The following is a 16,564-nucleotide window of genomic DNA, read 5'->3' as shown; positions in this document are numbered from 1 at the left end:
ATGTATAGAGTTTTTTAGGAAAAGAAATCCACTCTGTGCGTCCTAATTATGAGCAGTGTGGAGATCTGTTTTCACAACCAAGGTGAACAGGGCCGCTTCTGAGCATTCTTTTCTCCAAGTGTGGGACGTATGAAGTCCCGTGGAGAGAACCACCCACTTGACTAGTTCTTAGCCCCCTCCAGAAGGTTCTGGAGCCCCCTCCCCTTGAAGATGAGTACTGTGTAGTGCACCGTCCCATCTTGCAGAGGGCCTGATAATGTCCCAGAGCTTGATATCTGGGCCAAACATTGTGCTCGTGAAGCTTCTATGGCAGAACTTCAAAGATATGACAAAGATAGAGGCTTTTCTAGGAAGTTACTTATTATATGGTTTCTGTTTAGACAGTATTTTGCTCTAACCACCCTCCAGCCCCCACCCTCGCCCCAGCCAAAGGCACAGGCTACTTTGAAATGTCTCTCCACCATTCTATTCTCTAGAAATGAAGTTTTTAGGTTTTTTTTCCCTCTAATTTCTTGTTAGAATAAAATATTTAGCTCAGTAATGCAGGAAGTTGATATTTTAAGTTTCGAACAATGTGACCCCCCCCCCCCCTTAGAATGCAAAGGTAAAAAAAGACACGCGTTCCCTGCTTCTACTGCAGGGACTCACTAATACGGCTCTGTTTTGTTTCTTTACCCCTGAGCTCCACAGACTACGGATCTTTACACGGTTCTAGTTGAGAGTACATGTTTCACTTCCTTTAAATCTTCCCTTCGCCAAGTGGGTTTACAAGTAAGTGCGGTCTAAGCAGGAGAAACCCACAAAAGTAGAGGGAGCACAACATTAACCCTACTAAACTTTCAAGTGGAAACAGACATGATGTGTGTGAAGTAGGTTCCTCATTTCAACCCCCCCCCACGCAAACACGTTAACACTTTGCCATAGGACAAAAATAACATTTTTGTTAGGTGATAGACACAGCAGTCAGGTTATCTCATAGGATTCTCAAAAACTCTCCCACGAGGTGGCTGTGTTTATGGTCTTCACTTTCTAGGCAAGGAAACTGAGGCATAGAAAGATTTTGTAAGTCGGTGGAGTGGTGCAGCTGAGATTGGGACTCGGTTCTTTCTAAATCCACAGTAAATTTAGAAATTAGAGAAGATAGTGGCTCAATCCCACACCGTCAAACAACTTAAAATTTCTATATTTCTTTCTACTTGCACAACTAGATATTATAGCATAGGGTTGGGTTTTTTTTAATGTTATTAGTTTCACGGTTACTTTTAATGGTGTGTAATGTTCTAGTCAGTGATCGTTCCATAAATTACTTAATATTCCCTGTTCTTGAAAATTGGGTTGCTTTCCTTTTTTTGTTGTTTTGTTTCTTGCTGTTATTAATTATGCTTCAGGGACACTCGTCTGGCTCAGTCAGTAGAGCATGCGACTCTGGGTCCTGGGGTTGTGAGTTCAAGCCCCTAAGTATAGAGATTACTTGAAAATTAAATCTTAAAAAAAAAAAGAGTACTTCCGTAACTACGTTGTCCATATGACTTCCTCCAGGTTTCTGGATCATATCTGTAGAGTAGATTCTCAGACATGGGATTACTAGGTAAGAGGGGCATGAACATTTATTTTAATGGCGCTGAATTACTCTCCATCAGCAGTCTGCATGAGAGTGCCTCTTTGATTTCATCCACTCTGCCAAGGACAATATCATTAAAAAAAATAGGCAAAACCGAAACCCTTTGTAATTTTGCATTTCTTGTAATATAATTAGATTGAACGGTTTTTTCACAAATTTGTTTACAAGTTGTACTTTCTCTTTTGCTCATCTGTTAGGATCTTAATTCCTTTTTTTTTTCTTGCTAATTTAGATAGGTTTTTGATAAGATTTATTTGCCATACTTTGTCGGTTAGTTTTCCCAGCCTCCTGGTCACCTTTTTAAAATGAATTTTTTAAAAATATGCAGCCATTTAACATTTTTACATAGTCCAGTCTGTCCATTCTTTTTTTCTTGATTCTTTTTACCTTAGAGACCTATTATCCTCTTTTAAGGGATTTTTTTTCCCCCTTCTAGTCTTTATTTGGGTGGATGATGTGAAAAGTGGACTTAAACGGACTTAAAATAATGCCAGTTTTTCCAGCATCATTTATGAGAAATCTTTGTGTTCTCTAGTTCCTCAGCTTTTCTATGTTAAATGATTTTTCTGTATTATCTGTTTTATCTATAGCAGCTGTTTCTGTGCCATTATCACATTGTGTTAATTTTTGTTGCTTTTGTGATGTAGAGGGAGGGTGTTGTGTGGAATCAACATGAAGTACTGACCAAGCGTGTGGGCTCAGGAGGCAGATTGCTAAGTCCTAACTTATGCATCACTCAGTCTTATTATTTGTAAAATGGGGATAGTAATAGACAGTGTCCACTCTGTGGGTTGTTAGGGTGAGGAAACAAAAGCTAAATTAAAAAAAGACACACACTGGAAACAGTATTTGACGTATATAGATATGTATAGAGAATATTTGATGCAAATGTGTATGTATTTTATGTACACAAATGAACAATATGTATCTTATATAATGTGTATTAAGAAATATATATTATATATTTTCTTATGGAGTCAAATGTGTCATTCTTTCCCTATATGGCTTAAGACAAACTTTCACATAACCTCGGGAGACAGAGAAAGAACATTTGACTCTGATACATTAAGAAACTTGGCAAGTTTCTTGCCATTGAAAGATAGGCAAGTGACAGAGAGACATATGCAAGCCACATACCACAGAGGAATACTACCCATTATAAATAAAGAATTCCCACAAATCAATCAGAAAAAGACAAATACATAAAGAAAAACTGGGCAAAGACAATTTGTAAATAGGCAAATTATATTTATTTTTATAAACAAGCAATTCAGAAGAGAAGAAACATAGCTGATCAGTAAACATATAATGTTCAACCTCGGTAAGAATGATGGAAACGCAAATTCGAATACTAATAAAATATTTTCCTTGCAACAGATTGGCAAAAATTGAAAACAGAGCATCTAGTGTCAAAGAGAACATATGGAGATGGGCGTTGGCAGTCACAAATATGAGGAACAAGAATTAGTAAAGCTTTTTGTGTCGCAATTTTACAAGATCTACCAAAATGTAAAATAACCTTTAATGTAGCTCAGAAAAATTCTGTACGTTTTTAAGTAAGCACATACAGGGTGATCATATTTACATTTAAAATTTCATTATTTATGTTAAGAAACCTAAGCTCTCAGGGTGCCTGGGTGGCTCAGTCAGTCAAGAGTCCAGCTCTTGATTTCAGCTTGGGTCACGATCTCAGGGTCGTGAGATCGAACCCCTCAGTGGGCTCTGCACGGGGCATGGAGCCTGCTTAAGATTTTCTCTCCTTCACCTCTGCCCCTCCCCCGCCCCTCGCATGTGCTCTCATTCTCTCAAAAAAGAAAAAAACTTAAACTCCCTATTTTTATTTGTATGTACGTAAAAATTCATCTTAAAAAAGCAATGGATATATAATACCAAGCTGTTTACTATGGGAAGTAGGGCAAGGTCTCTTTCACCTTTTGCTATGTGTATTTCTATGTTTGAATTTTTCTATAAGTCTGTATTTGTCTATTATTTGTGTAAGATATTTAGACAGACAGACAGACGGGTGTTTTTCCAGGCCCACAGGCAAGAAGGTGTAGAGGCCTACAACTGGGACAGTACACGACAAATTTTGGGAAGAGTGAACATTTGGGTGGCAGTGTTTTCACACTTCTTTACAGGTTTTAACTTACGTTTTAGGAAAAGAAGCAAGGAACTTGTTGAGAAAACTCAACCTGAGAGGCAGAGAGGAAGTTTGCTTCTTTGCTGAGCTCTGACCTCTAAGCAGCTCCACTCCCTATTTTCCTGCTCTTTGCAGGTGGTCTCCACATGCGTGGCTCATAGACCCCACCCCAGACACACTGTGCCTCTCCCTTCCTTTTCATCTGTGTTCCTGTTTATTCCTTATTTTATTTTATTTTTAGATGTTTATTTATTTGAGAGAGAGAGAGTGTGTGCACATGTGGGGGGGAGGGGTATAGGGAGAGGGGGAGAGAAGCTCCCCAGCAGACTCCTTACTGAGCGTGGAGCCCAATGTGGGGCTCGACCTCACGACCCTGAGATCATGACCTGAGCCGAAATCAAGAGTCAGACACTTAACCGACTGAACCACCCAGGTGCCCCCTCCAACCCTCCTAATCCAACCCTAATAATCGCCATTCATCCAGTTATTCGCCCGGCAGACACCTAGCGCCTAGTCCCAGCCAGGCAGTGCACCAGGCCCTGTGGAGACGAGAGTGAGCAAGAAAGGGAGTGTGCCAGCCCCGGGGGAGCAGCAAACCCACTAACCAATTACTCATCACCAATCATGAGCGTTGCTATGAAGCTACCAAATAAGGACAATAATAGCTGAGAGCCCATTTAGATGGGTGTTCAGGAGGGGACAAGCAGAAGGAGGCTATTCTAAGAAAAGCACAGGTGGGGACCGCCCCCCACATCCAACCATTTGGAACCCCGTGCTGGTTCCATCACTCCAGTTCTCCCATTCTGTCCCCTTCTCTCCATTCCTCCTGCTGTTTCTTCATTCCTTTCACTGGGACCACCATTCCCCAGATTGTAGTCATTCAGATTTCCTCTTTTCATAGTTTTTGCCACAGCCAACTGATATGGCTTACTTATTAAATTTCCTTAAACTGACATCACTAACACATTTTAAAAGGGAGCTTGTTGACTCACTGTAAATGAGAAACAATGAAAACGAAATAACGCCAACTCTAAAAATTAAAATGAAGATTTACCAGTAATGAATGCAGAACTCTGTCACCTGGTCCATAAGGCCTACGGGGTTGCTTTGATCACAAAGGGATGCTATTGATGGAAGGAACTGTATTAGGTTTAGATATTTAGCTGGGAGAAAATGACTCTCGTCTCTGATGACTTTGTTAGCCAGTAGAATTCAGGACAAGAGTGCTGCAAGAAAGAGATGAGAGAAGGAGGAGAGTGGAGAGCAGTGATTTATTTTTACGGTTACAAGGGTGATGTAAGCTGGTGACAGCCAGGGGGCCTGAGGGTCCACACCTGGTGCTGCAGCAAGGGGCCGCCTCATAATGAGAAGAGCCTAACTAGTCTTGCCCTGGGGAGAGTCAGCAGAGTGGCTGGGGAGGGTTTTTGCAGGAGATAAAGGACAAGATCCTAGGGAGATGGTCTGGGTTTTAAATAAAAGTCTTCATTGAGCCTAGCGGCTGGAGAACCCCTCTGGCACCCACTGCCTGAGGGGACCTGTCCTTGGTCTCACTGATGAGCTTAAGTAAGGGTTTCCAGAGTCCTGGCTTCCCCAGTGCTACCTGGAGCCCATGCTGCATGGAAGGAGCCCACCCTGGGACATGCTCAGCGGCTTTTGTGCCTGGGCTGCTGAGCACCTGGGCGGGGGGGGTCTCCTCAGTCACCACCAGGGCCCACCTGACCGATCAGGGCAGTGAGGACCCTCCTCGAGGCCTTGCTCTCCAGCCTAGTGTCTTGAGGCTCCTGCTTGCTCTCATCCCTGCAGCCACAGGGTCTTAGGGTCTCTCACACTAGCTTCCCACCTCCTGCCAGAGCATCTCTTTCCCTTGCCTGACTGTTCCTCTGCCTATGGGTGTTCTCTGCCCTCTTTGCACCCAGCTAATGCCCGTTATCCTGGAATCACCTTTTCCTCGTGGAGCCTTCCCAGGCTGTCCTCCCTGGCTTGGCTGTACCCCCCAGGATAAGTTCTAATAGCACGGTGTGATTCTCTTCTGTAGCTTTCACAGTGGAGATCTTTAATTTTGGGGACTATGTGGTCGTCCCCTGTTCTAGACCATGAACCCCCGGTGAGCAGGGATTATGTCTGTGTTTGTACATCCCGGTGCGAGGTGCCTCCCTGAGACACAGCAGGTGCTCCAAAGGGCTTTGTTGAGGGAACAAATGAACGGAACAGTCCCCAGATGTTTGATTGTGTGAACGAGTGAATTCACACTATTCCTTTGGGGCCTGACTTTGCTATTCTCAGTGCAGTGAAGGGCAGGGAATGGAGGGGAGTGGCAGGAGAGGAGGCTGGGGTAGTGAGGACATGCAGGTAAGGGGTGTGGATTAGACTCCAAGGGATATAGGGGCCCCTTGGAGGATTTTAAGCAAACAAGTGATGGGATCTGACCGATGTTTTAAAAGAAGCACTGTGGATAGGGGTCAGCAAAAGTCTGAAGAGGATCCAGGTGGATTTGGGGTATATCCGGACTATAGAGCCAATGGCATATAACCATTCCGGTTGGCAGAATCCCCTTATTTGTTGCCCTGATCAATGCCCTTTTCACAAAAGAGCCGCAGTTTGGTCCTGAGTTTCACACGTTAAAATACATATAGAACTTCTCAATTAACAAATGTTTGCTGTCCCTAAAAGCCACCACAGTGACCCTGTGGCTCATGTGCACCAGGATGGGACACACAGTGGCCTCTGCATCCAGCCCTGCCCCACAGGGCCTGCCTCAGGAACACCTGGTCCTGCCAGCCTGCTGCCTCCTGCAGTCACAGACACTGTCACACACGGAAGAGACACACTGGCCTACAGAGGAAAGGCTAGACTCCTTAACCTGGCTTTTAGGACCTCCGCAGTCTGCTGCCAACCCTATTTCCAGGGCTATTTTGCTCCACGTGCCACAACACTCATCCGCTGCTGCCAAACCAGACCACTCCAGTGACTTTACCCCGTAATTGTCCCCTCCTCCCTGCCTTTGGCTGTGCTTCTCACCTGGAATGTCCTCTCTGCCACAAAGTGACCCAGACTCGGGGGCTCAAACACAGAGGTTAATTTCCTCACAGTTCTGGAGGCTAGAGGTCTGAGATGAAGGTGTTGGCCAGGTTGGTGCCTTCTGAGGCCTCCCTCCTTGGCTCGTGGACGGCCATGTTTGCCCTGTGCCCTCACGCGGTCTTCCCTTGGTGCGTGTCTGTGTCCCAGTTTCCTCCTTTTGTAAGGACACCAGTCATTGGACTGAAAGCTCACCCCAGTGACCTCGTTTTACCTCAGTCACCTCTTTACAGGCCCTGTCTCCAAATACAGTCACAGTATGAGGTCCTGGGGGTGAGGACTTCAACACATGATTTGGGGGGGGCACAATTCAGTTCCTAACAAGAGTCTGGCTCAAAGACCACTTTGTCCTCAGGCATCTTCCTGTTCTCACGCATCATAGCCCTTTAGTGGACTTCTCACACTCTGTCCTTTGGTATGCATTCATTCATTCATTCATTCAGGCAGTCAGTCATTCACTAGGAATACCCGGAAACACTTACTGAGCTCCTTCTGTGTGCCAGAGATCTGCTTGATGCTGGGTTTCCAGAGGTGGAAAACATGGTGCCCAACCTGAATCCTTAGTTGAGAGACAGACAGACCAATTATAGCAACGGTGACGCCGTGTGACGGATGCTGACGTGTAGGGGGGGTGTCCTACCCGGCGCTGGATCCGAGCCAGCAGAACACTTACTAGGTCTGGGGATGCTTCAGCTGAACCCTGCGTGGTGAATGGGAGTTAAGAGGCTGAGGGAGTGGGGAGAGTGCTGCACCCAGAAGGGAGGGCGCCTGTGAAAGCTTGGAGTTGCAAGGGGCTGAGGTGCTTTCAAGGAGCTGTAAACAGTCCATTGTGGGAGCAGGTGTCTGCAGTGGGCGTGCGAGAGAATGGGAAGAGGCGGGCTGGGGCTGGCCATGAGGGTGCAAGAAGCCGGGCATATGGAATTTGGGCTTTATCCTGAAAGGGGTGGTGGTGGGAGGGTTTAAGCAGGGGAGGAACTTGAGCAGGCTGTGGTTTAGAAAGCCTGCTAGCAGTGGCGGTGGCCTTGACTCTAGGTAGGGAAACCAACGTAATTCTTCTGATCCCCATGATGACGCAAAGTGTGGAACTAAGAGGCAGAGGAAGATCTGGGAGAGCTTTGGCAATCTGAGTGGCAGGACTTGGTGACTGGCCAAGGACAGTGACAGGGTCATCATTAGGTTTCTAGATTCTGAGTCTCGGCGAATGCTCCCATTTTGAATGTGCGATTACGTGACTTTTGCTAAAAGTGTACCCCCACGGAACCACCACTACAATCAAGATACAGAGCGTTCCCATCACTTCCGAAGTTCCCTTTGTGTCCCTTTACAGGAAGTCGGGTTCCCAGCCCCCCGCCCTGCCCCATGGCCTCCAGCAAACACTGATCAGCTTTCTATCACTCTACCTTATTTTTGCTGCTTCCAGCATTTCAGAGCAGTGGAACCACACACCATGTAGTATTTGGCGTCTGGTTTCTTTCACTCAAGACAATGCTTTTGAGATTCATCCATGTCAGTCTGTGTATCAGTAGTTCATTCCTTTGTATTGATAGGTATGGGATGTATTACCATTTGATGATCCATTCACACGTGTGTGTGTGTGTGTGTGTGTGTGTGTGTGTGTGTGTGTGTGTGTGTGGTACCTTTTTTTTTATGGTACCAGATTTTCAAGAGCTGCATTTTTTATCAGCCACCTGAGTCTTTGGCCTTCTGACCCTTTAGGAAGGTCCCAAACTTGACTGATCAGAGTCACACTGGGAGCTTATTAAAAATTCATAAGCAGAACTCAACTTTGATGGGCTGAGTCAGGACCCCAGGTATGTGTGTTTTTTAACCAGCCTTGAAGGTAATCTTGATCAGCCAGGTGACTACCCTGCAAACAGTAGCCGTGGAATCATAACCTCGCTGGTCCTGTTTGCTCATCACTGAGAGGCCTGGATATGATTCTGGGTATTATTCTTTCTGGGTGTTGATCACACCAACTTTACCTGCCGCAGGTCACCGTGGCCACTGATCTTTTTCACTAATTCATCAAAAGGCATCGATCTAGACACGGTGCGTAGATGCAAAAGCAATTCAAACTTGGCATTTACAATTAGGTGGAGATAAGTGATATTGACACACAGGATCATACCAAAAAAAAAAGGTTGATAATGTAAGAGACACACAGATAAAATGCTTGGAATTTAGAGGCACATCAAATAATTTCCAGCTTTTTGTGCATGTGGGGAGGTGGTAGTCAAATACAGTTACAAGGAAAGGTAACGTCTGATCTGGGGCTTGAAGGACGGATAGGATTTATGCATAAGGGGGTTGAGGGTAGGAAAGGTGGACCGGGCAGAGGGAACAAGAAGGAAACAAGAAGAAAGGCTGGGAGGTGGGCAAGACGCACGCTGCTGGGGGCCATGGAAGGCCGCCCTGACTGGAGCAGGGGGTGGGGGGGAGGAAATGAGGCTGGCAAGGTAGGCGTGGGCCAGCGCAAGGAGAGCCTTAGATTACATTCAATCAGCCCACCTGAGCTTCAACAAATACATGTGTAGCCATCGCCACAATCAGGATTTGTAACTGTTCTCTCATCCCCAAAATTTCCTTGTACCTCTTTATCCTCAGCCCCTCTGAGGTGTGCTTTCCAATACACCAAGCAATTAATCCTGACACTCTTTACCTGGAGGTAGCATCACATCCCACAGGTTAAGGCCTCAGTCCCAAAAGCCTGTCCCCACCCTGCCCTCCCTCCCAATTCAGGCCAACTTGCTATAAGTTGGAGGTTCCCACAATCCCCTCCTCAAGTTGGGTTAATTTGCTAGAGCAGCTCACAGAGCTCAGGAAAACATTTATGGACTTTTACCAGTTCCTTATAAAAGGTATTACAAAGGATCCAGCTGAACGACCAGCTGAAGAGGAACACAGTGTGAGGTCCCAGGCCCCGGTAACCTATCGGCTCTGTTTTTTTATCCCTATAGTATTGCCTTTTCCAAAACGTCGCACAAATGGAATCCTATAGTAGTAGCCTTTTGAGTTTGGCTTCTTTCACTTAGCATAATGAATTTATAATTCATCCTTTTTTTTTTTTTTTTTTTTTTTTTGCGTGTCATTCAGTACATGGACATACCACAGCTTATCCACTCACCGCTGAAGGACAGGCAGGTTATTTCGAATTTTCACTGCTATGAACCAAGCTGTTATGAACATTCATATTACAAACATTTGTGTGAAGTCTTCATTTCTCTTGGATTAATGCTGAGGAGTGGGATTACTGAATTGTCTAAGTGCAGGTTTAATTTCATAAGAAATGACTGCACTGTTTTGCAAAGCATCTGTACCATTTTTCCACCAGCAATGAATGAGAGTTCCAGTTGCTCCAAATCCTTGCTAGCACTTGATACTGTTTTTTTTATTTTATTTTATTTTATTTTATTTTATTTTATTTTATTTTATTTTATTAATTTTACTTTATTTATTTTAATTTTATTTTTATTTTATTTTCTAGCCATTCTTTAGGTGTGCAGTAATATCTCCTTGTGGTTTCAATTTGCATTTACTTAATGACTAATGATGTTGAGTGTCTTTTCATGAGCTCTTTTGCCGTTCCGAGAGTATCTTCTTTGGCAAAGTGTTGAAATCTTTGACCATTTTTTATTGAGTTGTGTGTCATGTTACTGCTGAGTTGGGTGAGTTCTTCATAAATTCAGGAATCAAGCCCTTTATCAGTTTTGTGTTTTGCAGATACTTTTCTTCTAATCTGTGGCTTGTCTTTTCATTTTCTTGATACTGTCTTTTGAAGAGCAGAAGTTTTAAATTGCGGTGAAGTGTAACTTATGAGGTTTTTTTTTAAAAAAAATTATCTTATGGATCATGCTTTTGGTGTTGTATCTAAGAAATCTTTGCTGAACTCAAGATCACAAAGATTTTCTCCTCTAGTACTTTTCTAGGTCTACTTAGGTTTCACATTTAGGTTGATGATTCATCTTTAACTAACATTTATTATGACTAAATAGTCACTTGGGGCCAGATCCTGGGCCCAGAGCTGGGGGATCACAGAGGCATGAGAACGAGTCCTTTGCTCAAGCGTCATCTAGGCTGGGGAGTTGGAGGGTGGGAGACAAGTCAACAGGATGTGAGGCTCACAGAAGGGGTGCTGTGGACACTCTCCGTGCTGGGCCAGCAGAACTATTCCCTGGACAAGGGGACGGAAGCTGGGTTTTAGCAGGACTGGAGGAGTTGGGCTGCGAGTGGGAATCAGGGCTGGAAAGCCCACTGTTCTGGGTGTGGAGTGGCCCTGGGGAGGCCTGCAGTCTAGAGGATACGAAGCTGCCAGTCACCGGCCGCGCTGGGTCTGAGCTCGAGGCACCTGGAAGGAGTGGGCAGAGCACGAAATGTGCCTTACCTTGAAACAAAGAGAAGGTTGGGGGCGGCTTTAGCACGGGGCTCATGATATGTATTTTGAGGGACAGAGGACCGTCTTTCTTCGCTGAAAGTCACTCAGACGCAACTGTATCACAAAGCCGGTCCTTAGGGGGCAGCCGCAGTAGCGTTCCGTAATTGTCTCCAGCTCTCACCCTAGGGACAGAGCACAGAGCCGTTGCTGTGCCACTGTTCCGTGTAGATTTTCTCCTGAGAACCGTGCAAGGGACACGTAATGACAAGGTAATCCCAGGAGCAGCCTGAGGCATTATCCCTCATATTTGTGGCTGTTGTATATATTTAAAACACAATACCAGAAGCGTGTCATGCTGGGGAAAGAGAGAGAGAATTCCAGGCACCGAATAAATTAACCCTGCAAAGCACAGCGGTGGCTTTCATTAGCCAACTGGCATTACAGGAAAAATAGCTGAAGCCCGTGGGTTAGAAAAGAATATTTCAGGAATGCGAAAACAAGAAATCAGCTGCATTCAGGGATTTAACTTAATCCAGTAACAATAAGGAAATCCAGCGGAATGACAGCCTCTCAGTCTCTGCGAAGGGACAGACTCTGCCCGTTACTCAGAGGGGGTGTCCTCCAGGACTCAGGGGCAGCCAGGGTGACGGTGCAGGAAGAGTTAGCTCCCTGCCCCTTCTGAAACTGTGCAAGCACCAGGAAACTTCTGTCTTTCCCTCATTTCTTTCCGTGGTCCCAGGAGGGAACCCAGGCTCCCATCTCCCTCCCCCGCCCCAGGACCAGGGCAGTTTCCCGGATGGCTGCCCTTAAGGCCTCCCTCACTGCCTGCCATTCTACAGACACCTCACCACGGCTCCCAGGGCTCCACTGTTACCTCTCCCGCTACCACTGGTCCCTGCCACTACCATGGGTTTTTTTTATAGCTGGGAGGTGCCAGACAGCCATGAATTCACTAAGTCCCCAAAGATTCCATACAGTGGGAGACCTGAATTCCAGTGTTGTTTTGATGGTCCAATTCCGGCCTGTCTCCCTCATCCCCAGAGGCTCTTCCGTTGCTCTGACAGACTGCCAGGGGCCCCTTCTTCACCAGCCTCCTGACATGCCACCCCTGCTGGGCCACAGCCCTCCACGTGGTTGGGATCCAGTTGAGACCCTGCTCTTCTGAGCTCTGCCAGCTCTCATGACTTAGGGCTACCTTTTCAGAATAAAGTCATAATCGTAGAAGGTCTCCTTCTACCTGATGGGTGTCTTTGGTGAGTCTGTCAGCAACTGTAAGACTCTAAAGGTACCACATCAGAGGAGAAGACCGCCATCGTCGAGCAAGAAGCAAGAGAGAAACCAGATCCAGTCTTACTTTTTCCCCTCTCTATTTAGTCTTTACTTTGCCAAGCTCAAAATTTACTTTGGTTTTTGAGTTGGTTGTCTCCCCCTGCCTCCCACCAAGCATAAATACATGCTGACGGCTTGGAGCCTCGTCAGGTGGACCCCTCCCTTGGTCTCCTGAGGGCGCCCCGTCTCTGACGAGAGATACAGATGAGTGAAGAGAAACAATAGAGGTGAACACACTTCTTCCAGGGGGAAGAGAAATTCAGCAGTCATGATTAAAGCACTGAAGGGGAAACGAGCCCTTTGAGGAAGTCCCGTTGCCGAACTCATGGACCTCGCTGGCTGGACAGCTTGCTCCCGCCATGATGGACGGTGCTGGGGAGGAAGAGCTACCTCCAGCACTCTCGCCTCTCAGTCAGAAGCGGGGTGTGGGTGGGATTCCTCTGCCACAACTCTTGAACGGGCAGGCCAGTTTCTCAGCAAGGGGACCCATGAGATGACCCTCTGAGGTTTCTCTTGTGTCTCATTTGTAAATGCGTAGTGGCGCCTGGAGGAGGCCTCTCCAGACTTAGCAGAGCTGGTGCCGGCTTCTTCCTGGTTTCTGTTTTTCTTTGGCGGAAGGCCAGCAGGGCTGAAGAGGGGGCAGTGGATGCGGTGAGAGGGCCCCCCTTGCTACCTGTGGACGGAGGCTGTTGTCACAGAAGTTGCCTGTCTTGCAGCTATGCTCAGCCATGCTGGGGGGAGGCTTTGTGCTCTCCCTCCTGGGTCATGGTCGTGCAGGTGCACTGAAGCGTGTTGGTGGAGGGCACAGGGGTTCTGCTGGGTGGGTGGGGCAGTGTGCCCTGCCGTCCTTGCATTGTTCCTAGAGGAAGTAGAACAGAATGAGTCAGAACTGGCCTGCTTGTCGCCTTGGGAGCCATGTCACTGACATCACTGGGCTTTGCCCCTCGTCCCACCTGATTTAGGGGCCCCATTCAGGAACAAAGACACACACACAAAGGTTGGGTAAGAGACAAGATACCTGGCCTTGATCCTTTAAATGTTTGGGTCCCTCAGTCTGTGGTGACCGTCGGCTCCCACTAAGCATCTAACATACTTGCATTTATTTTTATGTTTCAATTAAGACATCTGAAATCTTAAGCCATACAAATGGAAAGTATTATTTATCTCTTACTATAAAACTAGGATGCATACCGGAAATTTTAAAAGCCACCCTTCAGGAATAAGTCCAGGAAATGAGATGAAGCAATAGATTTTAGAGATTTGGTATTGAATAATTTTAGGAACTATTTCTCAAGCACGTTGTAAGTGATTGAGATGAATTTTTTATGATGCCAATGCTTGTCCATCCACATGAATCCTATTTTCAAGGCAGAAGGCTCTATAGCTGTGTCAGTGGGGTTCTCAACCTGAAAGCGGTTTTGGGATTGGATTTGTTTCCCACCTTTTAAAGACATGTGTAAGACTCATGTCTAAGGAAAAAGATCGTCACTGCTTTATAATTCTGTCTTGTATTTGCCCATTAATTCAGCATGTACTCAGTGAATGATACCCATTTGCAGGGCCTCGCGCTGCCTAATGTGGGAGGGGCAGGGAGACACCAGCACACATTTCTTCGATGAGAGGCAGGAGCTAAATATCCATTAGTGAGTATTTGGTGAGCTCCAACTACATGCCCCCTCCCCCCAGTGTAAACGCCACAAACACTGTGATGAACAAGGATGGTAAGGCCCTGCTGTCACCGAGCTTCTATGGTGGCAGAGGGAGGCAGATGATCAATGACCATGATAGTCTCAGTTTGGGATGAGGGCTCTGAAGAAATGAACAGGGGGTTGCGGCGTGGAGTGGGAGAGCCACTCAAGAAAACGGAAGGAAAGCAGCTCCTAAGAGGGAGTGCTCTTGAGCAGAGACTGACCGAGGGGAGGGCAGCCCACTATGTGAAGAGCTGGGGAAACAGTCCAGGCCGAGGGAACAGAGAGTGCAAAGCTCTTCATTGGGAGCTAGCTGGTCATGTTCAAGGAGCTGGAAGGCACCCATGGCACAGAGCAGGGCAGAGCTTCGTGACTGAGGTGGGCCGGTCCTGGTGGCCAAGAGATTGGCTGGCGGGTGCTGTTGATGCCTCCAGGTGAGAGACCAGGACAGCTCAGGTGGGAGCAGACCACGGACAGGGTATGGAAGTCTGGAAGACAGCAGCAGAGTTTTCTGGAGGTTTAGAAAGGGGATAGAGGGGCGCCTGGGTGGCTCAGTCATTAAGCGTCTGCCTTTGGCTTAGGTCATGATTCCAGGGTCCTGAGATGGAGCCCCGCATCGGGCTCCCTGCTCCACTGGGAGCCTGCTTCTTCCTCTCCCATTCCCCCTGCTTGCGTTCCCTCTCTCACTGGCTGTCTCTCTCTCTGTCAAATAAATAAAATAAAATCTTCAAAAAAAAGAAAAAGAAAGAAAGAAAGAAAGAAAGAAAGAAAGAAAGAAAGAAAGAAAGAAAGAAAGAAAGAAAGGAACAGAACATTCATAGAGGGAGGTCTCGAGGTGAATGCCCCAAGATGAGAACTGTGAGCCCACTGGCCAAGTGGGGAAGATCAGGGTAAATGGAGAGGGGGTCTCGGCCAAGCCCCACTGGGTCATCCCTTAAATTGGAGCAAGGAGGTGGCGCGAGCCCAGGCCTGGGTGCCCAGCCCGAAGTGGCACTGCCTGGGTTGGCATCAGGGAAGTGAGCAGACTTCTTGGCCTCACTTGTCATTGACTGTACAGTGTGGGGGACAGCAGCTGCCACAGGGCAGTCAGGAGCACTAGAGAAGGTAATCTCTGGTGATCGCTGAACGTCGTACCTGGCACATAGTCAGCATTGATACATGTTAGCTTAAAAAGAAGTTAAGACGAAGGGTTTTGAGCAGGAAGTGATGATCCCAGCAGAACTTTGGGAAGTCCGTCAGGAATCCGGGCATGAGCTTCGGGAGGAACTTTCCCCAGGGAAGTCCGCATTGGAGAGAAAGGCAGGCCTCTCACAGGAAACGTGGCAGGAGCCCCATCTCCGAGCCTGGGCAGCTGCGGGCTGGAGAAACGGGAGCCCCAGGGAGGAGCCCACGATGCCACTGAGGTTTCGGGTCTGGGAGAGTGAGCCAAAGGCTGTGCCGATAATAGAAATGGGGAAGTCAGGGGGGAAAGCTGGCTAGTCAGGGTCTGTGCTGTGCACTGTGCTGGGGCCAGCCACGCTTGGGCAAATGCCAGGAGGCAGCTCCCTGGGAAGGGCTCACAGCCCAGCTGCACAGCAGGGAAGTCAGCAGACAAGTCTCAGAGCCCTCAGACCCCCTGGACTGGGAGAAGTTTCTAGAGGGGAGATACTTGAGTTCACCTCAGAAGGTGGCATTGAGGCTGGCCAGGCCAAGGGGGCAGGGCCGGTGTCCTGCGCTTCCTCTGTTTGCCCCTCACATCTCTCGGTCTCTCTCTTCCCATGAGAGCAGTGAGCAGCAGATTGGAGAGAGCGAGGGAGGAAGAGTTGGAGGCATTTCTTCCCCCAGCCCCCTCCTACATGAGTCTCCATGGGTTGGTTGCGTTTCTCTACTGAAGGCCGCAGTTTCTTTCAGTCTCTCTTGGTTCCAACTGCTTCCTCCCCTGAGTCCTGCAGGCCCCAGGGTGATAACGGTCCTAGCCTGGGGGTTCTGCACACACACACACACACACACACACACACACCCGGTTGCTCCTCTAAATCCTGCCCACACCGTTGAAACCGGTTCCTTTCTGAGCTCTTCTCAGTGTCCCAGCTGGTGGCCCAGCCAGGGCCCAGAACCGGGACCAAATAAATAACGTGCCTCAAGATGCTTCCACCTAAATAGACTGGAAAGTCTCCAGTTCCCTCCTACACTCTTGTTTTGTTTTTCTTACCACATTTTTAAAAATTGTGGTAAAATACACAGAATATAAAATTGACCATCGCAGCCATTTTCAAGTGTACAATCCCATGGCATTATGCACCGTTCAACCACAGAACTGTATTCACCTATAAAACTGGAATTCTAGACAGTAACCCCCA

General features: G+C 47.2%; 1 protein-coding gene across 6 annotated transcripts in view; it reads left to right on the top strand.

Moving 5' to 3' along the window:
* SPECC1 (sperm antigen with calponin homology and coiled-coil domains 1) overlaps window positions 1–16,564 on the top strand; it is a 257,749-nt gene that overhangs the window by 52,154 nt on the left and 189,031 nt on the right. The gene's annotated exons all lie outside the window — the stretch shown is intronic.

Source organism: Ursus americanus, chromosome 14 (genome assembly GCF_024610735.1).
Source record: "Ursus americanus isolate L20-20 chromosome 14, mUrsAme1.1.p, whole genome shotgun sequence".
Taxonomy (NCBI): Eukaryota; Metazoa; Chordata; class Mammalia; order Carnivora; family Ursidae; genus Ursus; species Ursus americanus.
The sequence above is the reverse complement of the archived record's forward strand: the minus strand, read 5'-3'. Positions and strand labels throughout refer to the sequence as shown.